Source organism: Anolis carolinensis, chromosome 1, assembly GCF_035594765.1.
Source record: "Anolis carolinensis isolate JA03-04 chromosome 1, rAnoCar3.1.pri, whole genome shotgun sequence".
Taxonomy (NCBI): Eukaryota; Metazoa; Chordata; class Lepidosauria; order Squamata; family Dactyloidae; genus Anolis; species Anolis carolinensis.
The window spans coordinates 300,362,412-300,387,113 of NC_085841.1; the positions used below are offsets into that span (position 1 = coordinate 300,362,412).

Below are 24,702 nucleotides of genomic sequence, written 5' to 3' on the forward strand. Positions count from 1 at the left end.
ATGAATGGGGATACTCGTTTCTAACAATGAATTACGTAGAACTCTTGCAAATGAATGTGTTTAAAAAATTCAAAGTGATTTTTTTGTGCTTCAGTTTGTCAAATTAAACACCACTTTGGAATAATATAAATACACTTTTTTTGTTTTTCTGTGGAATTATTTTCCTTCTCAGTTCTTGCAAACTTCTTCGACCCTTGTACTTTTAGGTTTCAGACTTCTAATTGCTTTTCCAGTCATTACTTCTCCCCAGGACACCAAATAACTGAAGCAGGCAAGGAATCTCTGAGAACCTTATGGATCCTTATCAGACTAGAGCTCCTGCTTAGTTCCTGTTAGAAGAGCTTGCTAAACCAGAAAATGTGTAAAACAGATTTAAAATGGATTGTCATGTAGATTGTATGAAAGTGCAGAGTTGAAAAGGTAATTTTTTTTTGAACTAGACGTCTCAGAATTTATCAACTTTCATTGTCCTTGTTCAATACTAGAGAAAATAATGCCTTTTTATAGCAGTAAACTTATGTTCAGAAATAAATAATTGCTTATTGTGTTATGAAGACTCTTTTGGGCAGGAAGAGTAATACCTTGTCAATATTAGAAATTTACATGAGTGGATTATGCAATTTGGATGTAACAAAATTTGCAATGAGCTTTTTTAAGGCTTTGAAAGCTTTTACTGCCTAGAATAATCTAATGGCTGAGTGACAATTAGCAAGACATAAGCTTGAAAATAAATAAGGCTGAGCATCCGGGCTCCTGCTCTAAGCCTTCATGTACACAAATATTTACTCTAGACATTGAATGGTCCTTAAAAGTTTCAATCTGAAATTCAAATGCTGGGGATGCTGTTGAATAAAAATCCCTTTCCTAATTAAACCACATCTTTTAAAAATTGACTAAGTAACTGCTGTTTGTTCAAAGGAGTGAAGTTGGTGGTAGCTGTCCTTTCTAACTATGCCTGCTTTGTAAATGTATTTTTAATAAGAACATCATTCTCCAAAAGTATATGATGCAAAGCACATGATAAATATTAATTTGCTAGACAGTCAGACTGCAGTGAGAATAAAATGTACTTTTCTTGTCCTCAATTTCTGGCCTTTCTGACTGCTGCTGTCATTTGTTACATTTGCTTTTAATGTTTCTTTTGTTTACGTCATCTGCTGCTGCTGCTGTTAACTCTGATTTTAGTGGTGTTCTAGAAATTGTTTACGAGTATGCTGTTCAGAAACCTCAATGTGTCTGCTTTAGATGAAATGACACAGATTCCAGGAATCTTTAAAAGAAAGCGTTCTATCTTTTATTGACTTTAGGCCAGGCATGGGCAAACTAAGGCCCGGGGGCCAGATTTGGCCCCCTAGGCGCTTATCTCAGGCCCTCCTCATTTTCTCTATCCTCTCTGTATAAGGACACAGTGGCCTGCCACATCCTTATGCAGAAAGGACGGGAGGAAGGCATGCAGCAGCTGAGAGCCCTCTCAACCACAGCATGTCTTGTCCTTTTCCCGGCATAAGGACAGTGTGAGTGGCCCCGTCCTTATGTGGAGAGGAAGGCCTGAGGAAGGCACGCAGCACCTAAATCCCTCTGGAGCACACTCAGCTGTCTCCTGTCTTGCCCTCCTCCCGGCATAATACTGAGAGGACAGCCCAAAGATGAAGGGAGGAGGATCGGGGCAGTTGCTGCATGTTTCATTTTCCTCCCAGCATAAGGATGGGGGTTCTCTCATGTCCCTGCATGAAGGTGGTTCCTCAAGGGACCAGATCTTGTTTGGTTCTGAAAGCTAAGTAGGATCATCTCTAGTTAGTACTTGGATGGCAGGCTGCCAACAAATACCAGGTGCTGTAGGCTATGTTTCAGAAGAAGAAGCTGGCAAAACAACCTCTGAGTATTCCTTGCCCAAGAAACCTTTATGGAATTCAGGGAATAAGTCAAGAGGTGGCTTGAAGACGTGTACACACATACACAATTGAAATTGTTAATAAGATTTCTTTAATTCACAGCTAATTGTGGAAGAGTAGAAGGTATCAACAAGACCATACATTTAACCATTTTATCTTGATTATAGCGTACAGACATAGCATACATTTGTGATTCTATAAAAGTTGAGAAGCAAGGTCTTTTGCCTCATATAATACAGGGTGTCTCCATACATAGGAAAAATTAACAAATTCATATTAAACTGTTCCAGCCCAGTTTTCCTATCCAAACGTATCTCCTTCTATGAACCATCATGGAGAGTAAGATCTTCTAGGGAGGCCCTGCTCTCGGTCCCACCTTCTTCTCAGGCACAGTTGATGGGGACGAGAGACAGGGCCTTCTCAGTGGTGGCCCCTCGGCTGTGGAACTCTATCCCCAAGTGATATTCGATCAGCTTCTTCACTTTTAGCCTTCAGGTAGAAAGTAAAAACATGGTTATGGGATCAAGCTTTTGGAGAATAACTTTTGTGCAATAAATGAACAAAGAATCTGTGCAATTAACATTTCGAATGGCCCTGGACTATGACATTGGACAATGTGATTTTAATAATTGATGTAATTGTTGTTATTTGTTTAAATTCTCTGTTTTTAATGTAGATTTTTTTTACCAATTATGTGTTTTGATGGCATTGAATTGTTGCCGATATGTGAAGCCACTCTTAAGTCCCCCTCAGGGTTGAGAAGGGCAGGGTAAAAATATGGTAAATAAATACATAATACAGTTATATTTTGTATTGTTATACTTTACATTTTTAAGATTTGTATACTTTATACTTTTAGACATAGGTAAAGTAAGGTAAAGGTTTCCCCTGATATCAAGTTCAGTCGTGTCCGACTCTGGGGGTTGGTGTTCATCTCCATTTCCTAAGTTGAAGAGCCGGCATTGTCTGTAGACACCTCCAAGGTCATGTGGCTGGCATGACTGCATGGAGCGCAGTTACCTTCCCACCGGAGCGGTACCTTTTGATCTACTCACATTTGCATGTTTTCAAATTGCTAGTTTGGCAGAAGCTGGGGCTAACAGCAGGCCCTCACCCTGCTCCCTGGATCCGAACCTGCGACTTTTCAGTCCGCAAGTTCAGCAGCTCTGCGCTTTAACACGCTGCACCATTGGGAGCTCCACTTTTAGACATACAACACATAAAGAATATGTTAATATTTTGGAAATGTCTGTAATGAATATTTTGTAAATAGGCACATTCAGCTACAATTTCCCATTTTCTTTTGTATAGTGACGAATGTGACACCCTATATTACTAATGGAACATTGTACTTTTCTTTGTAAATGGCCATAGACAGAGTGCTTTTCTAAAATGGAGATTACCCGCAGTTCTATGCAGAAGAAAGACTGAATGCTGGGCAGATCAAATATGTGACTGTGACCATTATTTAAAAAAAGAGTGATTATCCTAGCCAGGTTTAAAGAATAAGATAAATATGATTGCAGAATAAAATAGGATTTGGATATTCTAGATAATAAGTAAAGGGCACGCCCTGGTACAGGGATGTAAAATGTAAATTTCTAGTCCCTAATGAGAAAAGATACCCTAGCAACCTGACAGATTTTTTTTTTCATTTCAGAGTTTCTTTCTTAAAATGTTCTTTGTAATGACAAACATTAGTTAACCTATATAAAATTTATGCAGAGAAAATAGTATATTTTCACAAAATAAATTTTCCATAAAGGAAGAAAACAAGATAAAAGAAAAACCCACAATGTGAATAATAATAATAATAATCCAAAAATGCATGAAATCTCTTGTAGACAAAAAACTTTAAAATCCTTTGTTCTTGATTACAGATTCTATGAAGGGAGTATGTGTATATGAGGGAACAGCCACCTTTGGTGAAAAATGCTCTGCCATTTATTAAGTTCGGTTGAACCTGCTCAGTGGCACAGATTTGACAGCACTTTTATTCTAACACTAAGCAGAAGTTTAGTTTTTCTACTGGCTTTAATGGCTTCTGCCAACTGCTGTTCAAAGGTTTATCAAACTGTTAGCAAGTGAACAGAAGGGTTATCAAAGACGTATCAGGACTAAAGCGTCAGTTGGGACACCCTCAGTGTATTAGTGAGGTGTCATTCTGTCAGCAGTGATCTGAAGGCAATGTGTCCCTCTGTTTCTCCTGGCTCTAGAAGACTCTTTCAGCCAAAGCAGCAAGAGATTTTGAGATATCAAACACTTTTCATCTTGCTGTGAATCATTCCTCTTCAGTGAACAGAATGGATTGCCAAGTTGCAGTGGTAGCAGACGCCATCAGCCTTGCCAAATAATTACTCACAGAGGCATTGTGTATTGCGATTTATTTGCCTCTTTTCCATAAGGGAACTAAAACATTTGTAAGGTTCCAAATAAAATAATATAACATTGTAACCTTCAAAGTTCACCATAAAGAATCAATTTGATTTCCCCTATAGCTACCAATGAGCTGTAATAGTACACATTTAAATTACTGAAAGAACCCAGTTTGACAGAGCTTCTACTGCTTTCCATGGCAGGCACTGGACCATATTACCCGTTTTCCCTGAAAAGTCTAAATTTCTGGGTTCAGTGTGCACTTTAAAGATCATCATTGCTTGGTACCAGGGTTTTTCATGGTACAGTACCAGGATTCTTAATGAACAACCCTTTTTCATATATCCATTTGTAGATACAGATCTTCTTTTGGAAGGTGTTCTGCGTGTACCTAGTCATTTTTGAAAGCCACAAGATAAAAATTAAGATGACATTAAACAATAAAAAATTAAAACCAGAATAAAACATGTATTATTAAAATGCACACACATTGGTTACACACTCCCTGTTTAGTCCATTTTGTTCTCCGGTTTTTTAGTGTAGGACCATGGGATTTTTTTTTTTTAGCTAGTTTTTATTTCTTTTCTCTCTTCACTTCCAACTAATGAGAAGGACAGTTTCTTGGGTTTTTTTTCTTCCTGCTAACCAAATCTGAGTGTCCTGAGTATTCTTTGGCCTTTTTGTTGACTTTTATATACAGTAGAGTCCAGACTTACCGATTGGATAATCCAACACAGTCTACCTTTTAGTAATCAGTGTTTTTGTAGTCAATGTTTTTAATACATTGTGATGTTTTGGTGCTAAATTTGTAAATATAGTAATTAGCACATAACGTTACCGTATATTGAACTGCTTTTTCTGTTGATTTGTTGTAAAACATGATATTTTGGTGCTTAATTTGTAAAATCATAATGTAGTTTGATGTTTAATAGGCTTTTCCTTAACCCCTCCTTATTATCCAACATTTTTGCTTATCCAACGTTCTGCCGGCCCGTTTATGTTGAATAAGTGAGACTCTACTGTAGTTTGCTTTATTGGCTTACTATTTTAAAAACTTGCTTAAACGTCTTACCCACTTGTTTCCTTAGCTAAACCTCCTGACCTCTACATCCTAACAAAATTTCTGAATTTTGAATGGTTGATTGAAATTGGCTAGCAGCAAAAAAGGAGAAAATAATTAATCTTATTATACAGTAACCATACTGTATACATAACCAAAATATCAACATTATGTTCTTTACTGGGTTGCTTTTATAATTTTGTAGACTTTTAATCAGTCTTTTCTATTATGATATTTAATTGTTGCATTATTTGTATAAACTATCTTGGAACTATGAAGGAAGGGATATTCAAAACTCAGTAAATAATAAGCAAGTACATTCCACTATGTGTGCAAGTGATGTAGCCCCCTTTGATCCCATCCTGGGAGAAAGATAGGGTATAAATTCAATAAATAAATATATTACACACATGTGTGATAAGGACTTCATCCCATGTAGTCTTCTTTCCATCTACAGTTACTATAACTGTTTGCCTGTCATATATAAGAGTCCAGAGCCTAACATATTTAAATGAAAGAGATAACTATGCTCTATTATTCAACATTAGAGCTATAATAAATGTGATCTAATGTGGGGAGGGTGTAAAAGCACCAGAAATGTTCAGGCACCAAAATTTGTAGACTATTCCTACAAAGAATTGCTTCTCTGAATCATGCTTACATCTTAATGTTTGAATTCCAGAACCAGACTTCTTCAGACGCATAATGCACCATGACAATTGTGGAGAAATACCTATAGTTTGTAGCTTGGTCTACTAGGGATGGAATCGAATGCCAGTTTTAAATCAATAAAAGCACCAAATATATTTTGAGAATCCTGGCAACTATTTATTTATTGTGTGCTGAAGTGTAGAATTCAGAAGATAGATACCTACTGGTCAAACCAACCTGAAAGAAAGTATTGCCTTGGAGAACTGAGAGAGGGGAACCCTGCACCTAGGAAAATACAGGAGGATGGCAGAGGAAATGGCATAAGCAAGAAAAGTGAAGCCAGGCTATGTTTGTTCAAACAATGGGAGAGGAGAACAACATGATTGAAATGTGGGTTACAAACATTGAAAAGATTCTGTTGCAAAGGATGGAGAAACTACATTGTAGGTTACATCTGAGTATGCAGCTACACTGTAGAATTAATGCACTTTGACACTACTAACCACCATGGCTCAACATTATGAAAATATGTAGTTTTACAAGACCTTTAGCTTTCTTTGAGAATTAGGGCTGATCACTCATCAAACTATAATGATTTCATATTATTAAGCCATTAATTCTATATTATAGAAGTACCCTGAGCGAGACGTGATCTATATCTGTCTATCCGTTTGAAGCAATTACTAAATTTAAAGACAATGGAGACTGAATCTAGTAGGATCAGATTATATTCGCTATATGTTATTTCTTCTACTTGCAGGTTTCTTGGAATGCCAACTATTAAAAATGAGGCTGTGACTAAGCCTTTATTTTGAACTGCAGTGTTTAATGGATCCCCCTCTGCAGTTTAGCTGTCTTTAGCTGTATTTGACACTTGGAAAGGGTTGGCATTTGAAACTCAATTATGCAATTTAATTCCTATAAATTTGCACTTTACTTTCATTTGAAAAGAATTATTTTATGGTTTGAATTTTCATAGTGGTGAATAGCCTGTATTTAAGGTTTCTACATACCTGTTCGCTTGCCAGTAATATTATTTTTGTTTTTGCTTAAGGAAAACAGGAAAAAGGTCATTCAGTAGTAATTGTTGTTAGAACTGGACTGGAAAACAGAATATTCTTTGAGTTTAAATTTATGTATCTTTGTGTTTCACTCAGGTGGGTTTAATATAATCTTTCAAAAGAAACTGAACTCAATTTCCTCTACAGTATTTATTTCAACACAACTATATCAACATTCAGACATCCGTTCCAATTGTGTGGAGGTAAAAAATGTGCCACAATTCTTTATGCTGTTTCAACCCAGTGTCTTTACACAGGTTGTTTCTGCTCTTCCATTCCCAGATTGCAAACAGTTAGGAACTGGGGCAACACATGGAGAGGACTGTTGGGCACAGAGATGGCACATGCTCTCCATGCATTCAGGAGGAATGCCTGCATACAGCTTATGTCAGCTTTAAAGCTGGCAATCCATTTTACACATAAAATATGTACATTTTAACATTTAAAATGCAAATTAAATGTTCAGCACTGATATATGTATCAGAATTAATGTTGCATTGGGAAATCGACTCTTAAAAAACAATCTTTGCCGAGTAGGAAAGCAGCCTGTTAACGCATTACCAATCAACTTGAAAAAAAAAGAGTATATAATTCTGAGGGGGTGCTATTTCATTTCAGATGACTGCATTTGCTTGTTTGTTGTTGCTCACCTTTATTCTATGAACCAATGAATTATGGATGCCCTCCATATATCTGGCATAATACTAAAGCAAGCAAAAAGGTGCATTGTTATGGTTACTTCCGCCTATAGATATTCAATTGTGAATATCATCTTGGCTGTCCATTTTGAACTGATTTTTCTTCACTGAAGCTCAAAAACTGAAGGATCCTTTAATGGGAAGTATAGTGATCCAGCATGATATACTAGTTGGACTATGACTGTGGTGACCAGGGTTTGATTCTTCATTTGGCTAGGGAAACCTCTAGGTAACCTTTGGCAAACTACATACTCTCAGCTCTAGAAAACCCCATGATAAAGGTCACCATAAATTAGAAACATCAGTGAGGATTCTTTCTCACATGAAACTTGAAAAAGGGCAGTTCCGCCCAACATGTTTAGGTTGTGGTTTTGTATAGGGCTAAAGTTAATGGAAAAATATGAGGTGACATAAAATGCTGTCAAGGAAAGGCAGGTAAGAAATAAAAAATGATGATAAACTGGACATCTTACCAGTGTGCCAAGTTATTATTTCTTTGCCGAAGTAGAGCAGTCAAATGAGATATATTGTACACTGTGTCTGATGTGTGTTCTGCTTATAGTTATTACCTTTGGAGGTCATAACATCTTGCAAATAGATTGGAGAAAGTATAACGATTCAATAATAAAAGGCATGTTTGAAAACATATGCTGGTTTTCAGCATATTACACAATACAATTATATCCCCCTAGTTGTCCCCAGGAAATTAAAGTAATATAGTGTTCTGTACCAGGTCCTCACTTGACAACAATAGACTATTTATTATTATAGGGATTAAGAGTCATCTTTCTGCATGGAGACAGTCTCAGTTTAGTTGATAGAATCTTGCATGTCTTCTGAGCCAAATCAGATACTTAGAAATATATTCCAGTTCTGTAACAAATATGTTTTCTTGAGAAGGCTTTTAAAAATTACTTCATTTGTCACTCATTTTTAAATGTTGGGGTATAAATTTATTTTCAGTACATGTGGTTGAAACAGATATGTAGTGCTGATGTGAACAACTTGTGACTCCCCAGATTTTGTTGGTTTGCAACTCCCATCAGTCCTAGCCAGCATAAACAAATGGAAAGGGGTTAAGAAAACTGTAGCCTGATGACATCTGGAGGTTGCCTATCCCAGAAACACTACTCTAAATTTATTTTCAAAACATTTGGAATTTAGAAGGGTTCTGATAAAGGCATTCACTCTGTTTACATTATTTTATATTTTTCAGTACATTTTAAAGACAAGGGAAACTGGAACCTACAGAAGATAGTTGAAAATAAGGTCAGTGATGTTATATATTTGTTTACTTCATACAAATTCACCTTTGCACAAATAACACACTTTCTTTTGCAGAAGTAGCACCATTCAGTAGCGGGCTCTTTTTTCATTCAAAGTTCATTGTGAAACCTAAAGGCTGTGACAAATTATTATTTGTTTTGGAAACCAAGGGGCTGTGGTGGCACAATGGAGTGACCTGCTAAGCTGCAGAACTTTCTGAGCGGAAGTTCGGTGGTTCAAATCTGCAAAACGGGGGTGAGTTCCCATTGTTAGCTCCAGCTTCTGCCTGCCTAGCAATTCAAAAACATGCAAATGTGAATAGATCAATAGGTACCGTTTTGGCGGGAAGGTAATGGCACTCCATGTAGTCATGCTGACCACATGATTTAAGAGGTGTCTATAGACAATGATATACTCTTCGGCTTAGAAATGGAGGTAAGCACCCCCCCCCCAAGAGTCAGATTCAGCTAGACTTAATGTCAACGGGGAAACATTTACCTTTACATTGGAAACCAAATGGGGAAGAATGGATATGGCTTCTCATATATATCTATATCTATATCTATATCTATATCTATATCTATATCTATATCTATATCTATATCTATATCTATATCTGTATGTGTGTATGAGGCACTTCTCAACTCATGACAATGCCATGACCTTCATTGGGTTTTCTTGGGAAATAAATACTCAGAGATGTTTTTGTTAATTCCTTCTTCTGAAATACAACTTACCTGGTATTCCTTAGTGGAGTCCCTTCCAAATACTAACCAGGACCATGCCTGCCAAGATCAGATGGGATCTGGTGCCTTTACAGATATGTGGATAACTCTGTGAAAAATATTTCAAAAATGAGAAGTAAACAAGTGGGTCTTTAGTATCCAGTATTGGTTCCAGGACCACTCTGGATATCAAAATTTATGGATCCTCAAGTTCTGTTATATATTTATGGTGTGGCATAATGTTGTTCCCTTATATATAATGGCAAACAACCCAAACAAATGCTGGAAACTCCCTGATAATCTGTAAAATGGTGGGAGACTACAGCAGAATATACTTACACAACAGCATAGAGCTTGGTAGCAAAATTAAGGTTTGATTTTTTGATTCCCCCCCCCCCCCCCCCGAGTATTTTCAAGCCATGGGTAACTGAATATTTGGATGCAGAATCCTAGATACAGAGAGCCGACTGTACCATCTCTTTCTTATTCTGAAAGGCAAATAAATCCAAAAGAATTTCCTGTGGTACAGCAAGAGAATGCCAGTAACTTAGATTTGGACTGGGATTATGACATTTGCAAACTGCAGGCCACTATTTATACACTAGCTTCCTGTCTCTTAAATTCTGCCATTCTATGAGCCTGAAGGTTATTTGAATTGATATAGCATTCTCTTCGCAGCATTTTATGTGACACTAAGCAGATCTTCTTGTGTAGCTTCAGCTGAAAATTCCTCTGATCTAGATGCTCACAGAGTTGCAGGCATAATGATTACTTATCCCTGGGAGGTTCAGCACACCCTGCATGCTTAAAGATTATTTATTGTTCTGAGATGTGGGAATTTGGAAGCATGAGAATTAAATCTGTTTGAAGCTGTTGAGGCATGGATGCTTCATAAGCTCTGAGTTTGCCTGCTGTTCCTAACTCATCTCAAGTGTTTATTTCTCTGTCTATGTGTCCTACCTGTCTTCCCTAATAAAAGAGATAGGTTGCATTGCCATGAGCACTAGAAACATGACAATTGCTTTTCAGGGTGAGAACTAGGACTGTAAGGATTGAATGGGATTAAAGGCAATCGTTTTCTGGTTCCACTTGAGATTTCAGCATTAAAAAAAGGATGAAGTATCATTGCTAACCTTTTGGAAGGATACAGTGAGTGTAACCCTGGGATTTTTTTAAGCTTGTGCTTGAATTTGTCACATCAGAGAGATCTGTTTTTTGCCTTTGAGATCACAAGTGGTGGAACAACAATAAGACATTAAGTTGTTTGTGCTTTGCCAACCGACAGATGTATAAATAGTAGCATTTGAAGACATAGTTCCAGTTATCCATAACCTACAAGATTTGTATGTGATAGAACAACAGCTTGTGTGCATCCTTCTAGTTGAGTAAAAACAGAACTAAAAACACAGGGAATATCCTTCTGGGATGGTATACCACACACTAACTATAAATAGCACAAACAATAGTAAGAAGTAGAGTATCATGAACGTAGTGATAATAGTAGTTGGAAGAAATCTTCACAGTACTTGCAATACTTAAAAGGCTTGAGGGAATGAAAAAGAAATCCAGTGCCTTAAAGATAACTAGGTAGGTAAGCTTTCTAGGAGAGAATATGATTTGTATAAATGATACCACAGGTAATTTTCACCATTTTTATGCCTCTAACAGTGGTACACACAAAAGGCAGCACCACCAGATATTCCTTCTTTTCATTTTAACTGTTCAGGAGAAAACTTGTTAGACATTACTGTCTAACAAGTTAATACAAAATTAATATTTGTTTCATAAAACCACCAAAGTAAAGGATTGAAATTCCTTTAAGACATTAATAACCTTTCTGCAAATATTTAAGTTTCATTATTGCACTATTGGTTTTATTCTGAAAAATGATGTTCTGTGCTTTCTCTTCCTCCTCCCTTTGGTAGATTTCGGGACTTGCTGTATTCAGAAGTATTAGCTGTGTAGCAGGACAGAGTCCATAATGTGTTTCTTGCATGTATAGCATACTTGTCATTGTAATGTGTTACAAATGACATTACAAAATTCAGACAAATAAGCTCCAGTAACTGTTTTAAAAGTATTATCACTGCCATGTCAAAGCCAAGAGTAATATCATCTTGGCAACTACTGAGGGCAGAATTCAGATACAGAGAGGAGGGAATCTAATCTATGAGTGCTAAGAAGGGCAAAATAGGAATGGCAAGAGTATAGAAGCTAGTGAGAGAGAAGTAGATAGGAAAAAACCCCTAAATGCCAATGCAAATTATGGCTGACATCCTGTTAGTGACATATATAGATGTCTGCTTTACACCAGCCTATTTGGCCATTGCAGAGATTGATAATCTTTTCTAATTTTCTCAAGTGTTAAAGGTACTGATTATTCCCTGCAGCAGTTGATGGAGAGCAGGTGAAGAATAGAAATGTCTTTCTTTGTCTTCATAGCAAGATGCAAACCAATGGCAACATATACCTGTGGAGGACTCCACTTTTCCAGTCCCCCTGCTCTCCACCAGCCAGTTCCTTGGTGCTCAGTGACTGGAGGGTGGTGATCTGTAATGGTTAAAATGGTAGGTCCTGGAGAAGTAAGGAGAAATGTAATGTCATATGGCCTGTGGAACTATTATGCTACACTGTGTCACACAGGATTTGGTTTCTAAGCACAGATTTCAAGCACCATCAACAATTCTGGTCAACCCATTTGAAAAATAAAGGTTTAAGTATAGCAAAAACAGGTTTAAAAACTGGGCGATGAAGATTTTAGAGAGTTGTGTGTTTGCTTTTGTTCTACTTTAGAAAAAAGTTATGATAGAAATGTGCAAAATTAGCAAGAGAGTGGAGAAAGTAAGAACTAGCAGAATATGGTATGATCTTGTGAAACTGGGTAGTGTTAAGCTTAATGTAAGCTAAAAATCCTTTGCGTTTGTCTTAGGTCTATACTGGTTGAAAGCCTGCATCTCCCCATATGAGCCTATCCAAATCCTATGGTTTTGTGGGGATGACTTTCTCTCCATTCCAGCACCCTTGGAGGCTTAGTTGGTTGGGATTACAAGGAGAAAGTCCTTTCAGAGGCTGCTCCTAGGCTTTGGATCTTCCTCTTGTCTGTTGACTTTTTACTAGCAGGCAAAGACCTTGTTTAAAGAATTATTCAGTCTTGACTGACTAAGGTGATGCGTAACTGGGTGTGCTGTTTTAATATGCATCACATATTTTAATTGTTCTGATTGTTTTAAAAATAGTATTTTAGTTTAATGTATTCATGTTTGGTTTAACTTTGGGATTTTATACTGTTTCAACTGCTCTGTTTTAAATCACAGGTAAGATTTTTTAAATCCCATTTGAGACAAAAGAGGGATATAAAATCAATAAATGGCTCAACTCTCAGACAAGTCCAGTGGTAAACCAAGACTGTCTAAGAACACGTCCAGTTTAAGACAGTAACTTTACCTGGGCTTTGTTTTGATGGAACTCTAGGCTTACTGCAGGTTTTTCTACTCCACCAGCCTACTTTCTCTTCTTGTCTTCTTTTTCTACTTGCACCCTTCTGTCTGTTGGCTTCTACGTGCCATTCAGCTTAGTTATTCTCCCTGTTAGCCTCCATCCAGATGGGTTTCTTGGCTCATGCCCTGGTTTGCAATTGAGTCTGCCTCCATATTGGCTCTCCTGTGAATCCAGCCAAGTATTCCATCTGACTTGTTAGGACTACCACCAACTCATGTATGATTACCCCTTTCTGATCCAGCACTAACAGGATCATTTTCTATTCATCACAGCAGAACCAAATTGTAATGTTGGGATGCACTTGGTTCGTGGTACATTTCTTTCTCGGAAGTGAATAGAAATGTAATTAAATAACCATTTCCATGTGTGTCCATTAAGTTGGTAAATGTTGGTTTTGCTGCACAAATCAGTAACATACCATCTCAAATATTCACATTGTCTTGAACATACATGGAATAAAAAGATCCTCTCTTTTCTGTTATGTTTTGTTGTCATATTACCAACAAATATAAAATTATTTCCTTTTGAGTAAATACGCATTTTCCAGAAATATAACCTTTGCAAGTAACAAGGACTTTATTATATAACTCCTGCTGCTAATCTTCTGCAACATTTGAGCAAATTTTACTTTGCTTAGTTTTTCCTATCCAAATGTTGCACAGCTGTAGTGCTATTTTGCCACAAAGGTTTGAAGCTAATTGCCTCATATGTTAATTAATAACTGACACATTCTGTCAATCAAAGAACCTGGAAAACTTCCATCTGGATCCTTAATTATTAAAGCCTGGAAGCCCAACTCCTAATTAAGGAGCACACCATTGGAAACCCTTTTCCCATTATGATTAATTATGGCTATATATGGCTTCCTTTGCTATCTTGTTACAAGTTTGAGAAATTAGAACTTTACTGAAAGGATGTCTGAAACAAACATTAATACATTATTTGTCCATTTCCTCCATTCCATACATTTTAAATGGAAAAATATAGTTTACAGAGGACGCTGAGTACCCACTTAAAAAAACAACAGCACAGCAGCATAGGAGATGGTGACTGCTGGGTCTTTCTTTTCCACCTTTCCCTGTTCTCTTAGCTGCATGTCTTCACAGATGGAGGCCGGCTCCCAAGACCTCGGAGTAAAGGATGCTGTGTCTTTAAGCTTGCAGTGCTGAAATGTTATGACAGAGCATCTCGCAGGGGGATGTGGTTTCCAAGGCAACCCCACACTGTAAGATAAGCAAGCTGTATTTTTGGTTTTTTTGAAAGGTTCAGGAGTAGAGAAAGAGTGAAGCGAGATGTAAGTGGGCAAAAAGACTTTAAAAGAGAAAGCCATGTCTATTAATCCAATGGCCCCAGCTACTTTGTGTTTTAATTAGTGGACGCTATTAAGATTTGGAAGCGTGGGTGCCTCTTTCTGTGGAGCCCTTTTCTCTTTTCTTGGCAAGAATCTCTTCACTTAAGGCAGTGAATAGAGCTGGAAGAAAAAGCAGAGCTTGTTCTTTCTCAAAACATATGCATCTCAAATTAAGGGGCAGGGAAATGGCTACTTCTGTAGATATAGCAATTTCAAGGGCTGGGAATTCGGGCACCTACAGATGCTACTGAACTATTCCCGTCTGCCCTTGCCAGGATGGTCAGTGGTGAGGCATGAAGGGAGTTTGTCAGCACCTGGAGGACATCAAGTTCCACTCCACTCATATGGAATCCATGAATTCCATATGACAATTCATATTGCAGTGATCTCACTTCATACAAATCACTGTATTTACTCAGGTATAAGTCAACGCCATGTATAAGTTGAAGATAGATTTGTGCCCAAAATTGCGGATGTTGATATGACCCATGGATAAGTCGGAGCCCCGATGGTGCAGCAGGTTAAACCACTGAGCTGCCGAACTTTCTGACCGAATGGTCGTCAGTTCAAATCCAGGGAACGGTGTGAGCTCCTGCTGTTAGCCCCAGCTTCTGCCAACCTAGCAGTTTGAAAACATGCAAATGTGAGTAGATCAATAGGTACCGCTTCTGTGGGAAAGTAACGGCACTCCATGCTGTCATGCTGGCCACAACGCCTAGGAGGTGTCTACAGACAACGCCGGCTCTTTGGCTTAGAAATGGAGATGAGCACCAGCCCTCAGAGTCAGACATGTCTGGACTTCATGTCAGGGGAAAACCTTTACCTTTACCATGGATAAATCAGCCATTCTGCAAAGAGGGGAAACATCAATGCTCTGTCCATTTCCCTGCCTAGGTGTTCAAAAAGGCTAGAAGTGGCATTGCGATAGAGAGAGTAGAGGGCGTCAGTGCTTCTTTTAGACTCTCCTAGACACACTTATGCACTATTTATTTATTTATTTACATCACTTTTACCCCCGCCTTTTTCCCAGAGGGGACTCAAGGCGGCTTACAATAAATGGGCAAATATTCAATGCTTAAAAACAATGTACAAAACAACAATTCATATAAGACAATGTACACTATGCTTCTTTTAGATTCTCCCAAACACACCTATGCGCTCTGACATATGGAGTGGAGAAAGACTAATATGTCCTGACTTATATCATTGTTTAGATACATTAAATCTTGTCTATACTGGAATTGACCACTGCCTGTTGGTTGTTGGAATCCACCTTATCTTTTAATAAGGGTCCAGTTGTGTTTTTATTCTCGTGTTAATTTGTATGAGGTGATTATGTTTGCTAGCATTGTTAAATTTGATTTTTAATGTATTCTTATTTGGTATTAAGTTTTCAGTTAGTTGATATTTTTGATGTGTCTTGTTTTGATGTAATTTGTTGATATGTTTTTTTGTTGGCATTGAATGTTTGTCATATATGTTGGAAACCACTCTGAGTCCCCCCGGCGAGATAGGGCAGTCTACAAATAAAGTTTGTTGTTGTTGTTGTTGTTGTTGTTGTTATTATTATTATTTCATCACTTTATTCAGATAAAAGGATGGATTTTTAAAAAAAATATATATGAGTTTATAGTATTCACTGTGACCAGTGGATACGTTGACCCAAGTTTCTGAGTTGATTATTTGACTAAAATTTCTTGATTCATACATGAGTATATATGGTAGGTGCCTTCATGTTGCCAATAATCCCTACATTGATTAGAACAGAGCCTTGGGACTTTCATTTTGTAGCGATGTCCTCTATAGCTTTCAGAGAAGTGGAAACAGAATGTCATTCTGTCAATGAGTCTTCTTGTGGAGAGAAAAAGTGGGGTTTAAATAAACACAATAATAAAATAATAATAGAAAAGTGTTCCTCTCTCAGAAGTTTATCATTCTTCTTTAAAAATATTTATATTTCTGTATCTGAAAGAATCATTTTGCAAACATAGGAGTGAGTTGGGATTAGAGAAAAGCAAGGGAGAGCTTGCATGTCACCAAGGGACAATAGCATGACTCCTGCTCAAAATAAAAAATTAGAAATTAGAAAGATCTCTAGTAGCAGCTAGTGTGCCAGTTCCAAAGCCGAAACTGTTGCTGGTGTCTTGGAAATACTCCATCTGTTTGAGTTCTGTTACATACAATGTTTTGACAAGATTTGTGACTGTTAGATATTTTCTGATTGTCACCAGTATGTTCTTGTAAGTACAGTAGAGTCTCACTTATCCAAGTTTCTGGATTATCCAAGCCATTTTTGTAGTCAATGTTTTCAATATATCATGATATTTTGGTGCTAAATTAGTAAATACAGTAATTACAACATAACATTACTGCGTATTGAACTGCTTTTTCTGTCAAATTTGTTGTAAAACATGATGTTTTGGTGATTAATTTGTAAAATCAAAACCTAATTTGATGTTTAATAGGCTTCTCCTTAATCTCTCCTTATTACCCGACATATTCGCTTATCCATTGTTCTGCTGGCCTGTTTATGTTGGATAAGTGAGACTCTACTGTAGTATCATTTGCAAGCTCCTCCCTTCCCTTGCAGGTTGTAGGTGCCTTGAGAATTTTACATGTTTTTCATTGCAAACCTTTTTTTAAAATGCAATATTAAAAATTAAACTGACTTTGTAAGAAAATTCTGCAAACACTTCTCTATTGTCAAAATATACTGTGCAAAAATATTCAAATATGAGAGACATTTAGCATGAGCACAAAAAGCACATTGAAAACAAGAGCTTGCAAATGTCATCCAGGGTCAGGAGTGAGCGGGAAGAATGAAGTGGAGCATAGAACACATGGATGATTCTTACTTCAGGCATAACTTTTGATGTATGCATCCCTGTGCTGAGATGTAAGCTCCCCCCCCCCCCCAATTTGATGCCCACACATCTCTTTTTAGGGACTATATATAATATTACTGGAACATAATCGAGAAGTGCAGGTATGGAAAACACAAGTCAGTCATTTCTTCCTTTGTATGTGTACTACAAAGCAAAGCATGCCCAGACCAGGACCATTTTGCACATTATGAATAAAATTTTCATTTTTCATGCTTTGCCTTCATGCCCATTTACATTACACAATTATAACACTAGGATTCCTCAGCTGCCATGGATGCATCCTCTAGAATGCTGGATTTGTAGTTTTGTGGCTCACTGAAATATTTTGGTTGGAAATTCTAAATGTCCCTCCCTTTTCTGCAAATCCCAAGATTCTAGAAAATGAAATGGGGAAAGTTAAGGTAGAATAACAACATTATACTTCTGTTGCTTGTTTGAGGTCCTGTCTTTCTCCCAGTATAGGAACCATGTGAATGGGACATAGATCTCAGGGCCTTATCCCATTGATTCTTCATGCTATCTTATTTTGCTTGAAATTCACTCTAGCCGTTCTCATGGAGGTAGCTGATTGTTGACACTCTCTATTACTCCATTCCCATATTTGCATTTGAAAGTAATGTTCATACTTTTTGTCATCCACATTAATGACATCAATACTGACTCCTGTATTCCAATGTTTGCTTCGTGATTGATTTGTCTAATTTTTTTAAAAGAATGTAGCCGCAATAGCACAGCAATGGTATGATGTCATAACTGTATGACAGACCTGTGCCCATGGAAGTCAGTATCTCTGCTCCCTAGAAGTGGAAGCATGATAACACTCTCAAATTGAGGTTCAGTTGTTCCCAAGCACTTTCCCCATGGTTGCCCTTTCTTCTGTATATTTGTGATAGGGGATGTTGATAGAAAACCTTGTTGAAAGACTGTGCAGTGGTATTGAGAAATAGTAACTGCTTGGAATAAGGCTAATTTTAAATTGTGTTTTCTTCAAATATAGCTGTTTGCTGCATGCTGTGTGTGCTTAGGAGCCACATAGAAATTGAATGATAGTGGTAATGGGACAAGTAAACAGTTGTGGATTCTGATATTCATCTGAGTGAAGCAATTATGCTTTCTAAAAAAGGAAATTGGTTCCACCTAAGGGCAGATTTCAACAAGTTGAAATTAGAGTAAAACATACATAAGACATAGAGGTTAATAACTATAACAGTATGAAAGCCGTATAAATGTGACCGACCAACTGTAATGAAACAAAAGCAAAGGAGCATGCAAACATCCACAATGCAATAGTATAATTTATCTGTTGATGAAATAACCTTGAGGAACATGCTGGGTGGGCCTTTCTGAGGAAGATATTATACAGTTGAAGTGCCACCATGGTTACCCACTGTACCTCAGATACCTAGGCACCCAAAGAAGGGCCTCACCTGAAGAGTAAGTGCATGATCTCAATGCATGAACAGACATTTTGAAATGTGGTGGCTTTGTTTTTCTTAGCTCTGTGTATATTACCCTGTTTCCCTGAAAATAAGACATCCCCAAAAAATAAGACCTAGCAGAGGTTTTGCTGAATTGCTAAATATAAGGCCTCCCCCAAAAGTAAAACCTAGCAAAGTTTTTGTTTGGAAGCATGCCCGGTGCCCGCCAAACAAAACACCAGAACTTGCAGGATCGGTAAATGTACATACCAGTTGTACATGGAAATAATGGTAATAATATATTAAAATGTTATATTATTTATATTTATACAGTAGTAACAAGAAATTCTTGACAGGAGTCATAGTTTGTCTAGTTTGGTTATGTTGGTTTGTGATGACAACTACTGTACAGTATATAATAAATGTTCATTTTTTTGTTCAACAATAAATGTGAATTCTTCTTCATGGAAAAATGAGACATCCCCTAAAAATAAGACCTAGCACATCTTTGGGAGCAAAAAATAATATAAGACACTGTCTTATTTTTGGGGAAACACGGTAGTGGTTCACTTAGATTGATCGTGATCATCTATCTGATGTCTGTGGACCACACATACCCTTTGTTGGACTACAGACAGTAGTAAACACTCTTTATTTTTCAAGTACACATATATCCACTCAAAATGCCCTACTGTACTCTGTGAGCAGTTTATTGGAGCAATTTTGCAATGGTTAAGTCCCATCTTCAGAGGATGCCTAATTGAGATCTACCGGGGGGGCGGGGGGCGGGGGGTGTCAAATATTTAGGTAACCCAAAAATGGTGAACAGCAACTCCCCCTCTCCTGATTTAGATGGATCTGTATCTGTGCTCAGACATAAAGTAGGGTCATTGAGTAATTCAAGGCTAATCATTGCATCTTAGCATAATCCAATTTAATGTGAGGATAAAATAGATGAAATACGAATTATGTATTTTGCCACGAATGCCTTAGTACAGTGTGTAAATGAACTATATTTATGAGAAAATATGTATCGACTGCATTCTGAACAGACCATCCAGTTCTGTGAATTTGTGTTCCACATGTTTCTGGTTATTATTTCCAGCTTGTAACAACTTGGGAGACACTCATCTACTTCTCTTATAGATAAGTGGACAAGTAGCAACTTGTCTTTGTGTTCATAATCTAATGTATTCTGTTTGCTGTTTAATGGCTTGAGATATCAGCTTGCAAAGTCTGCCATATTAAATTGACAGCTAGGCTTCATACTTCTTGGAACATATTTCTTGTTTCTTGCATTTTGGATTGGTAGTTCTGTCTAGATTACAACCAGATCCTTATTAATAGATTGTTGGCTGAAGCTACTGCAGACTTTGGTCTGGTTCTTTTTTGTACAGTATATAAGCTTTGGCAGGACAAGAGCAGGGGGCAAAAGAATAGTGCCCTAAGCTTGTCTTTGCCAATTAGGATCAGGAGGAGTTCATCCATACCGTGTAATGGGAATGTGCAGCTGGGCAGCATTAAGTTTTGCTCTCATTATCACTCATGTTGTTTCAAGGTCCCATCCCTATATTTTTATTGATTCCTTGCTGAGAAATCATCACCATAATCAACTAGGTCTTTGTTTTTCATTTTCTAGGCTGCTCTCTCTGTGCTCTAAGGGATAATGAATTATTTGTGTGTTCAAACTACTTTCCCCTAGGTAATTCACATTACCAGCATTTAGCTGTTATTGTTAATACACCTCATGCATTTCTCACTCAACGTCTGTATATTTACTATACTCTCATTATAGCTTTTGGCTGCATTTGTGGTAAATAAAGATTAAAAACTTCAAACAAAGTTAAAAGAAACTAGGAAAGAGATGGTGTTTATGCTATAGCCGGCTCACATCCTAAATTGTTTTAGACAAAACCCTTCCGGAAAAGTCTGGATAAAGTAGATAAACACGGGGAATCTACTGCTGCTGTTTGTCTTCCTTCTGGGATTCTCTGCTAATTCTGTTTTTATCTATCAGCACAGGCTTGCCACTGGCTGTAGAATTCTCTACAAAATAACAGCAATAAATTGTGACTGTCATATCGAAACAATCAGAGAACAAGATTCTAATCTGTCTGAAGGAACATTTCAATTAATATTTTCCTACTTTCCCCCATAAAATATTCACTGCACACTGAAAATAATATTTTTCAAAATGTGGCATATAACCAAACCAATGTACAAGTATCAATTAATGTATCATCAATATTACACACAAAACTCTCACGTCACTTTGCTAATTCATCATGTGTAGTCTTTGAGCTCACTGTTCAGGATTAGTTGACCTTGCTCAAACCTCCAGAAAAAATAATTGTTAAGTAATTGGTAGCTTTGGAATCTATAAACCACTCAGTCTGGCCAAAAACATATTTTAAACAGCTTTTCATGGGGCTGGTTAAGTAAATCAAGGCTAATTAAGTAAATCAAGGATTTTTCTCGGCACAATCATCAAGAAAACCCTGTACCGTTTCTATAGCCTTCAGATACAACATTTTCTGATGTCGGGAGGTGTGGAGGTCATGATATTCTGAAGAATTAAGGCTTTAAGAAAGTATTTGAACTCAAGACAAACGATAGAAGACCATCAGAGGTGTGGATTGCCTTTAAATAGCCTGCCGATCCACCTTTGTCATGTGATGAGGGACCAGTGAAGCTAGCCAGCCCCAACCAAGTCTGGCCATCTTCATGGAGGTCTTCAAGTGCCCATCTGCGCCTTAGGCTTTGTCTGCCGGCTACAGATAGGGCTTCTATAAATGTGAAGTTTAGAGACCTGTATTACTCCAAGAATATCATTTTTTACTCCACTAGAAAATTGAATATGTATTTTCATACATACAGAATATTCTAACAGTCCTTAACAAAAAAAAAAAAAACAAGGCTTAGATTGTTCTGTGTTGAAAGAACCATATCTGTATATTTCAGACAGGATGGGCTTAATGTAAGTATTGAATCTGAAGTGTTAAAGATTTGCATGTCCATTTCTGAGAGAGCTTAAGCAGACTCCACAAACTTCTGAACCATTGTAGCAGTCAGTTAGAGGTCTTAGCTAGAAATTCATGAACCTACCATAGCTCTTCTCTCCCTCCTTCTGTAACCCATTACTACACATGAAACCATCATGTGTTTTTTTTTATCTCCATTATTGGTTTTAAGTCAGCTACTATTTTTGTCACCAAGCCTTATCCTGCCCACCCTACTATCTGTTAACTTCTGTTTCTTTCTTGTAATTTCTTTATAGGACTGGATTTCTGTCTCCCTTCAGAAATTATGTGTCCTGTTACAGTGACATTTGAAGTAGTTCATGAAATAAATTCTAGAATCTTCTAGTAAGCATAAATATTAGGGGAAATGTTTTTATGCCTAATGGAATTGTGCTGGATAATACAAAGGACAGAAGAGAAAACAGGTGATGTGCTTTGTTATTAAATAATCTGACAGGACTTGTTTTTGTATTCTTTCCTATTATTAAATGCAATGCAGTAAGAGAAAAGTCAATAGCTACTAGGATATTTTTCAGGTCTGAGGTTTTTGTGAATCCTGATAAAAATTTAGATCTTCCTCAGTTTCTAAATCCCTTGATATTTGGATGAAGCTAGCTTTTTCAAAACACAGTTGTTGAATAGAATACACTCTAGCCCCTGGAATTCATGTTGGTGGAACATTTAAAAAAACAAAGACGATATAAGTGTGAACTTTCAGCAAAATCTTGCATTTTATACCATGTCCTAACAGGAGCGCTCCTGGCTTGAGAACTACTTTTTTGAGCTGTGGTTTCTGGAATCAGCTAGCATGACCTTACCAGTAGCCATGTTGGCTAAAGGTTCTGGGATTTATTTATTTATTACATTTATATCCAGTCTTTCTCCTAAAATGGGAGTAATGTTTTCAAGCTTTAGTTCAATATACATTGAGTAGGAGGCTTTTGCAATACCATTCAGAAATCACTCATAATCTACACCTAAAGTTCCACACCAACTTTTAGGCGTACTCTTTATTATTATTTTTATTCAGCTAGCCTTTCTTTCTTCCTAAGCAGTATTCCTAGCCATTTTTGTTTCATCTTCCTTTTAAGCATTCTTCCTTTTAAGAAATAACAATCTATTTCTTCTAGAACCATTATTTTTTAAATAATGATGGTTGCTCTCCCCCCATTCTCTTGAGATTGCATTAGTGTCAGATTCTATTTAACTTACCTCACTTAATGCTGTAGTAGCCTTGGTGCTTTATTTCCTCATCACATGACCTACTAAATTGCTTGGCATTAATACATCCTTTCCTTATCATACTATATTAACTCACTTTCAATTAATCTCATTTATTTTGAAATAGCTTCTTGTCTGCCATCTACTCTTGCCTCTCCCAACACTCTGTCACTTTTTTAAAAATGCCAGAAAATGTTAGTAAGAATCAGGATTTACATGAATCCATACGAACCTCTTGAAATTGGGTTTGTTTTGTTACCCGAGCAAATGGATTCGTTAAATAAAGTGTGGGGTTGCAGATCCATCTGCTCAATATTAGCAGAAACCAATGTGATTGCAAATTTTTATGTCAAGTTGAAACATTAGTAGACTCTGGAATGTGGTGCTTATTCAGATTTCTGTGCTAGGCTCCAAACTATTGAGTGATTTATTTGATGCTCTTCTTTGGGACCAACACAAAATACCTTATGGCATTGTTGCCTGCTTCCTAGAAATACTTAGTATAACTGAATATTACTTAATTAAAAAGCATTTTAAGTTTTCAAATTAAATCATTCTTACTGTGTGTTCTGTCCTTTCTATAGTTCCTTTTTCCCTAGTCTCTTTTTTGGGACTAGGGAGAAATTTGTTTGATTCATATTTTAATACTAACTAATCTAATATGCACTTGTTAAATAATTCATGAAATAGAATGCATGTTTCCTTTTGTTTCCTTACTTCTGTACACTTTTGTGCTTCATTGTTTTGATAAAATAAATTCACTCAGAAAATAATGCATTTTGGAATATTAATGATAAAAATGAATATATAAAGTGTTTATTGTGTAACAGAACCACTTTTTTGGTGATTGAATACAAAGAATCATGTATTAGAAGAAATTGTTGGGAGAATGTATCAGGAGAAATGTAAATGAAATTGTTTATCCCTATAATGCTTACCCAAAAATGTCATAAATGTTCATGTTTACTAAAACACGCACACAAATGGTTGCTGAAGCAGCATTAGATAAATGGGTGTCTTTTATAAAAAGCCCAGAGAGTTGTAGAAAACACATACCTAGCAATTCTTTTGTGTTCATTTTACAATAATTTGTTTCTCAATACCACTTTTAAAAATATTTATGTGGCATAGAGTGTGTTGATAGTGAGTCCCTTAGCAGTTTTTAGCCATTCACAGACCTAGACACTATTTTTATTTTTTATAGTTTACTACTTTGAAGTGCAAGTGTGAAAATGGCAAAAGAGTATATTCTTGTTGCATTGGAAAGATCAGATGTGCATATATGGTGCATTCCAGTCCTTGAGCCTCATCTTCTCATCTGGATTCTTAATCTGATGCGGAATAGTGTGGCATACAGGGTTATTTTCTTGACCAGATTCCCTATCCCCCTCATTCATTCATATATATATATATATATACACACACACACACACACACACACACACATACATACACGCACACACATATATACACGCACACACATATATACACACACTGAATTGGAAAGGAGCTCTCAAACCTCCAGATATCATGAACCACAAACCCTTCCTGAAATATCATTTTTTATTACTGTTTTTAGT

At 36.9% G+C, this 24,702-nt stretch overlaps 1 protein-coding gene and 1 long non-coding RNA gene across 4 annotated transcripts in view; one reads left to right on the top strand and one right to left on the bottom strand.

Annotated features, from left to right (window-relative positions):
• The window catches only part of tspan18 (tetraspanin 18), a 225,094-nt gene that overhangs the window by 56,202 nt on the left and 144,190 nt on the right, over positions 1-24,702 (top strand). For 2 of the 3 annotated variants that reach the window (XM_062967924.1, XM_008105496.3), the window contains exon 2: positions 8,955-9,007. The exons of the other annotated variant lie outside the window; for it this stretch is intronic. The gene's annotated coding sequence lies outside the window, so the exon portion shown is untranslated. The remainder of the gene's footprint in view (positions 1-8,954; positions 9,008-24,702) is intronic. 3 annotated transcript variants of the gene reach the window in all.
• On the bottom strand, positions 1,961-14,409 carry LOC134295446 (uncharacterized). The gene is made up of 3 exons (XR_010002013.1): positions 14,240-14,409; positions 9,742-9,838; positions 1,961-2,381 (listed from the first exon to the last, which is right to left on the bottom strand). It is a non-coding gene; the product is annotated as an uncharacterized LOC134295446 (long non-coding RNA).